At 37.1% G+C, this 6,996-nt stretch overlaps 1 long non-coding RNA gene across 1 annotated transcript; it reads left to right on the top strand.

Annotated features, from left to right (window-relative positions):
- The first annotated feature begins 257 nt into the window (after positions 1 to 257).
- Positions 258 to 3,248, top strand: LOC143419186 (uncharacterized). The gene is made up of 4 exons (XR_013099162.1): positions 258 to 380; positions 822 to 915; positions 2,066 to 2,158; positions 2,524 to 3,248. It is a non-coding gene; the product is annotated as an uncharacterized LOC143419186 (long non-coding RNA).
- Positions 3,249 to 6,996: the final 3,748 nt, after the last annotated feature.

Below are 6,996 nucleotides of genomic sequence, written 5' to 3'. Positions count from 1 at the left end.
AAAGATGGTGAATAAATGCCTGTGGTGAACCACTACTGCCTCCTGCTGGATTATTCGGGGATTACCAGTCTGCTGCTGAGACGCTCGGGGTCATGCGGTGTACGAGGCACGAGCGCTCTCCATTCATTGCGAAGTTTAGTGATAGCTGCTAGCGCCCCGCTAGCCATTTAGCTAGTGAGCAGTTTAGCCAGTCAGCTCCCCAAACCCACAGTCGTTACAATATATTTCTTTTCATGTTGAACAGATAATATCTTTAATTTGAGTCAAAGTGATTTGCACTTGAACACGCCCACCAGAAATAGACCGGGACCCATTTTTATTCTGCATGGCTGCTGGAAACATCATGTCACATCTTTGATTAATTTCATCTGAAAATAAACGTAAGTAAAGCCAAGTGTGTTACAAAAGCTTTTATAATTTGTATTACCAAAATTGCAGAAAATAACCCTATTTAAGCTGGGTCGACAGCCACCCCCAATTTTTGCATGATTGTAGCTGCTAGCTACAAGCTAGCTAGCTATCCGGCGCGACGGTAGAACTGGTTACCAGCAACCGACCATCACAGTCGGGAATGCAAGTTAGGCAAAAAGCCGTTTTTTACCAGTATACTAACTAACTACCTAGCGTTACCACGATGCATCGGTGGTGGATACAGCTAGCTAGCATAAGTTCATAGTTCATAACATTCATAGTATAACTCTGTGCTCCGCTTCGTTTGAATTTTTCTGGTGAGCTCGCGGTTTCTAGACACAAGCTTGTGTTTGTGCGCGCACGTTTGTCTCTGTCTCTCTTCATATAAATATCTGTGTGTTGATGGCCAGGACCTTCGAATTCAGGAGGAAAGAGGTTGTGGATAAGAAGCCTGACATCAAGAACCTCTTGGAAAGATGGCCAGGTCTATTTCAGATGGAAGAGGTATAACTTTAACTTTTTTATACTAATGCCTTTTATCATAGTTTGGAAATTGGAATTATGTTTTGACTTTTTCTTGTTGGAAGTTGGTCTTTAAAAAAATGTATTGTACACTGTCTACTCATGTACAGATTAATGCAGAGTTTCTGCGGGTTACTGCAGTTCCCCTGCTAACCAGATTCATGGTCCAGCTGGACAAGCACTCCCAACAGCTACTTAAAATAATCAGAAAGAAAGGAGGGACAACCAAAGCAAAAACTGCCATAATCCTAGAGTTTCTTGATCAGGTAGGGTGTATATAATTAACTATTAACATGACAGTTAGCATTTTAACCGCTGTATCTAATGAGAATTTGTATCCTGTTACAGTTTTATTTTGGTAACGTCAGTGATTATGGCTGTGACCTTTTAAAATGTTGAAAGGAAGTGTGGGCTTTGTTCTTGAATGAATGAAGAGATTTATTGTCATTATACAAGTACAGAGCACAACTACAACAAAATTTATTTTGGAGACACATTTTCACTCTCACTCGCCAGATACACATACATACATATATACGTATAAACTTTTATTTAGGGACAAGAAAGCATATGCCGCTTTTACACCGACAGAACACGGTGTGGCTCAGTTCGCTTTAGCCCCCTGCGGACGCTTTTCCACCGCCTTTACACCTGATTGGCCCGGGTGTGTGTGGTGCCCACGTGATGTGATATAGAAGCGCTCCCACAAAAGGCTTTAAAAAAAAACTCCCAGCAACCATACTCCATTGACTTTGGACCATGGCCACTTCCTCCACAAGAACCAAAAATCAAACCAATCAAAATGAACCACAGACGGAGCAAAGTACAAAAACACACATATATTGCGATTGTTGTTGTTCTTCGGGCTGTGACGTTGCGGACAAAGACTTTTGCACACGACTTTTCATAGCCAGATGGGTTCACCCCTGTTCCCAGTTACGTCTGCTTTATGTTTCCACCACAACAAGCGAGTTCATCCGCGCTAAACTGAACTGCTCTCAAGCGCACCGTGCCGATTTGTCGGTGGAAAAGGGGCATTAGTCACCTCATGAGGATAGAGAGGTGAAAAAAAATTCCTCTCACGCAGCATACTCTCCATATTGCATAGTAACAATTTTAACTGTTCCTGCAGGATGCTGATGCTGACATTAGGAGGGAGTGTATACTTAAATCTCTCATTATCTACCTTGGAGAACGTGTTGAGGACTTGATAAAAGAATACACGGTATGTCCATATCTGTTCTGTCTCTACATGAGATGCAGTCTCTTGATGTAAATTTGACAACTCTGCTATTAAATGCAGTGATTAATGTAGGACAGCAATGATTAATCAACTCATCAAGTTAATATCTTAGGGTTCTGTATTGTTTTCTTTTTTTTTTCTTGGGCTTTGTGGAACATTTATGAAAATGTTCCGCCATTGATTTAATTTAATGATTATGCAATTCACAATCTGATTAGTCAAATAATTGTTCTAATAGTCTGTGACCAAACAACTATCAAAATAGTAGTTATTATGGTCAAAGATTTATCAGGTGTGCCAGACTTCAGTTCTTCACTTGTACATTTTGTTCCATATTTTACCTCAAGATATCCCAGAAAGATGAAGCTGAGGAAGAGCTGCAGAGTACCACCATGGCACTCTTCGTCTTCAGGGACAACTCAAGCCTCCTACATCAGCCTCGAGACATCGGGATAATCATTGATGGTGTGGAAGTCCTGAATGAGTTGCCTTCTGTGGCAGCTGGAGTGGCAAAGGTCTTTGGACTCTGTTATGCTCTTAATATGGAATATCCACGAGGATTCAGGTTCACCTTTGAGGCTCTTCAAAAGATTATGATGGAGCTTGACTTTAACAAGATGACCTCTAAGATTCGCATTTGCATGCATGTGTGCATGTGTATGTGCACATGCATGTGTATGTGCATGTGCATGTGTGCTTGGTTATTTTTCTTGGTTGGCCTGCAGTGATATTCTACATTCAAAAATTATAAGAACACCCATTTGAAAGGGAGATTTAAGTTGATTTCATTGATACATGTGTAGATTTTTTTTTTTTACATTGTACAGGCAAGGTGCACATATAAACATTTTTGAGTACTGGCAAATTGGTTTAAAAAGAATTTTTATAATGGTTTTATGCCAGTTTTAGACAGGTTGCAGGTTTTATACCAGTTCTAAAAAGATTGCAGGTTTTATACTGGTTTTCAAAAGGTTGCAGGTTTTATAAAACAAACATTTCTCTAATCATTTCTGCCGTAGCACTAAATCTGTATATTACTAATCCTCTCTATTGATTATAGTTAAAATGGTTTGGAACAATAAATAATTTAGAAATAATTGGTTGGCCAACTGTCTTTTTTATAGGAAATGCAGAGCATTTTTGAACTGAAATAAAATGAAATGTAAAAAATATAGTTTGAATATATGTAAATCAGTTACCTGGCTTCAACACAAACATATTAGTTCATGTTAATTTGGTTCGATGTGAATACATTAGGTTGGTTAAATTTCAATATATTAGCTTGGTTCAATAATTAAAATATGGTTCTATGTAAAAAAATCAGTTTGGATCAATGCAAAATTTAAAGTTTCAGTCAAGTCTAGTAATATTGTTTATATCAACATAAAAGTATCAGGTCAAATCAAGTGACTCATTTTGGATTCTATGAAGTCAAATATTTTGGATGTGACAATTGGACATCATTTTTTTTAATTTGAATAGGGTTATTCTTTTTACAGTGTGTATAAAATAAGCTATAATTCTATTCCTTTAAACCCTTTCATTCACATCTACATATCGGGGTTAAAATCAGAGACTGAAAGTACAGAGTGCACAGAGGTAGAATACAAAACGTGTGTCATTGTCTAAATACTGGTTGTCCAAATAATTATGCACCTAACTTTAAGTGACTTTTTAAGGCAGAGGGGAAACTGTGAAAATAACTTATTCAATTAAACATTTGCTCTCATTTTTTTACACAAAAACTTTCATAGAATTTTGTGATATTGTCCAACAGCTTGTCATATGTAAATTGGTCATTTAAAGTAAATGATAAAGTGGAAGAGACATCAAAAGTCTGAAAACCAGTCTTACAGAAAAATCCTGGTTTTCTCAGGAAAGCAACACAATTTTACTAGTAGAATAGAAGAGGTAGATTGCACACAATGATTAATTAAGGCAGGAGCACCAAGCAAAACACAGCACAATGTGTGAAATGAAAGTAAAGTTTGGTCATGAATAAAAAAAGCTTTGAAAAACCAAGCAACTGGGTCCCTGCCCACTCTTTTTTGACCAAGGCTGTACATCCAACCATCTAATAATCTTTCCTCTTCCCTTATTATATAATTCTGCAATGCAAATCATCACAACTAGATTTATTATAAATTGGATTGTTAACTATTTTGAAGCATCCAAAAGATGTTTCTATTTTGTATTAATTTTGTCTATAACAAATATAAACTTGCAAACTGCAAGAGTAAGTCATTGTGTCATCTTGCACGTCATCTTAAAGGACAGGTTGGGGTAGATTGCCTAATCACATCTCATTGGCATTTTGGTCATTCAGGATGTCATTATTCAACAAAATTAGATGTTAACAATGTTGTGTAAATGTTTATTGCACATCACAGATCTTCAAATTATCTGGGTGGCATTTTCAACAAAATGTGACTCACAATATTAGAGCTTTTGCAATCAAACTCAGTCATCCAAGGGAAAGAAAACAGGAAGAGGAACGCACATACACAAAACACACATACGTGATATATCCTCCAGCAGCTCACTTAAATCTTCTCAAAAAACTTTTGGTTTTCCTTTTTTCATTCTGGTTCATCTCATGAGTCATCTTGATAATAAGTCACTAAATTGCGCTGCACAGGATTTAGGCAACTTCCTCAGCCAATTGCTTAACATCACTCATTTCACATGATGTTCCTTTCTTCCAATTACCCTTTTCTCTAAAAATAAATAAATAATAAAATAAACAAAATAAAAGCCCTCCACCAGCAATTAGACAACAGCTGCGGGGTGAGATCAGAAGGAGATGGTGTACTTTTTTCTGAAGTGCAACATTTAACAGTTTATTGAGCACAGGCCTTTGATTTCATTACCGCGCATTTAATCCAAAATTAATAAGGTTGGTTATTAACCTTTTCCAGCCTTGTTAATTATTAGAGTTTTAATTCATTGATGTTTTAGAGGAGCATAACGAGGAAGCAGGCTTTATTTTGCCCATATGTACACAATGCATGCATGCTCATGTTTTTTTTGGGGGTTTTTTTTTTTATTGTGTGCATATTTACCTGGATGTGCGTCACATCCAGGCCTTGATAGAGAGAATGTGCAGGTTTTAATAAGAGGGCAGGTGTAGCTTAGTGTATCCTATCTTTACTGTCATTGTGAGCCAAAATTGTAATTCTTTGTGCACAGTCTTCCATGTAAGATATTGTCCTTCACCTCAGACCTTCAAACACCAACAGCAGAGCTTTGCTTATTTTAAAATCTCATCCAGTCTTTTAGAACATTGCATAGCAAACACAAAATCATTACTTTCAATCTTTTTTCTTACATGGCTTTTCTCTACTGGCTTTCTCTGTAAAATGTGCTTTGTATACCTGTAATTAGTGCTAAGTGTGATATCTAGGTATATATTGGCTAGTTATAATTCCTTCATTTATTTGGCTGGCTTTAATCTATCCATGCAGTATGGCACAGACAGCTACTACAAATGAAAGTTTAGAGTAAAGCTTATTATCTAAAGCAAGTATAGTTCAGATTCAATAAGGTTTACATGCATGGTTTGGTTATTGTGAGAACTCACCATGATCACTGTTAAAGTAGCACGGATCTATAAGTAAATATAATTGCAGGATCCCATAAATGAATCAAACAGTTTGAATGAGTTGAAAGTGACTTTCTAGAACAATAGTTTGCATGTGGAAATGTCATCGCTATGAAGTGTTTGAGTTCAGTTGTCAGATTTAATCCATTCCACAAATCCTGAATTTTACCAGACAATATCTTTCCATCTGTTACACCTTACACTTCCTCAGACATACAGTTTTGTGCAGTGGAAGTACATTTTCTTTATGTTTTTGGAACTGGCTGTATGTTTTAGGAGATCAGACTCTTTATTTTAAAATTGGTTTGTCTCCAAACGTGTTTTTTCCTAAACATTTTGTAAACATTGTCTACCCTTGATTACCTTTTATGCACTGTTCTATTCTCTGCTCCCCATCACAATACTTTGCTTTTTTCCTTTTCCTTTTTAATTGTATCCTGTCCTGATTTTCCTTTTCTTTTTTTCCCCTTTGTCTGACTCATTCTTCTTGGTCCCTCAACAGTACAACCTAATTATAACAAATTTTTAATCTTTCACTCACTTTTTGCTCATACCTTATCATTCCCCTTCACCCCCCTTTATGTGCCTTCCAACTCCCTCTGTGCCTCCTTCAGCACAAACCAGAATTACAGACCATCCTGGATAAGGTCGTGTTTTTGTCACTGTGACTGCAATGCCTGGTACAGACTAATTATGTAGGAAGCGGTCCTTGTCTCCTCATTGGGGGCGAGGGTGCCAGAATTCATAGGGTTATGAACAAATTGGTTCCGGTGGGAGACCGAGGACAGGAAGCAGGCTTTGATGAATGAACCAATGAAATACAGCTGCTCAAGAAATGGAGTCCACAGTCTGAGTGAATCTTGCTGTTTAACTGACTGATATATAGCAATGGTAATTCTTGTTAAAAAAAACTTTTTTTTATATGAAACAATGTGAGGTACACAGTTTGAAGGTTTCCTCATTCTGAAAGCAGTTTATAATGACTCGTTAAAATAAGATGTGATTCCTTTGAATACTATTTTCTGAAACAAGATTTGATTCTGACAGTTCTTCGTGTGACTGCCTGGGTTTTCTCTGGTTACTACAGCTTCCTCTTACAGTCCAAAAACATGCTTTGGTTTGGTTTATGGGTGATTCTATAATCTGTAAAATTGACTGCAGGTGTGAATTTGAGTGTGAATGGCTGTCTTTGCCTTTTTGTGAGCCCTGTGACAGACTG

The sequence above is a fragment of the Maylandia zebra genome, linkage group LG6, assembly GCF_041146795.1.
Source record: "Maylandia zebra isolate NMK-2024a linkage group LG6, Mzebra_GT3a, whole genome shotgun sequence".
Taxonomy (NCBI): Eukaryota; Metazoa; Chordata; class Actinopteri; order Cichliformes; family Cichlidae; genus Maylandia; species Maylandia zebra.
Note: the sequence above shows the minus strand (reverse complement) of the source record. Positions and strands in the feature narration are given on the sequence as shown.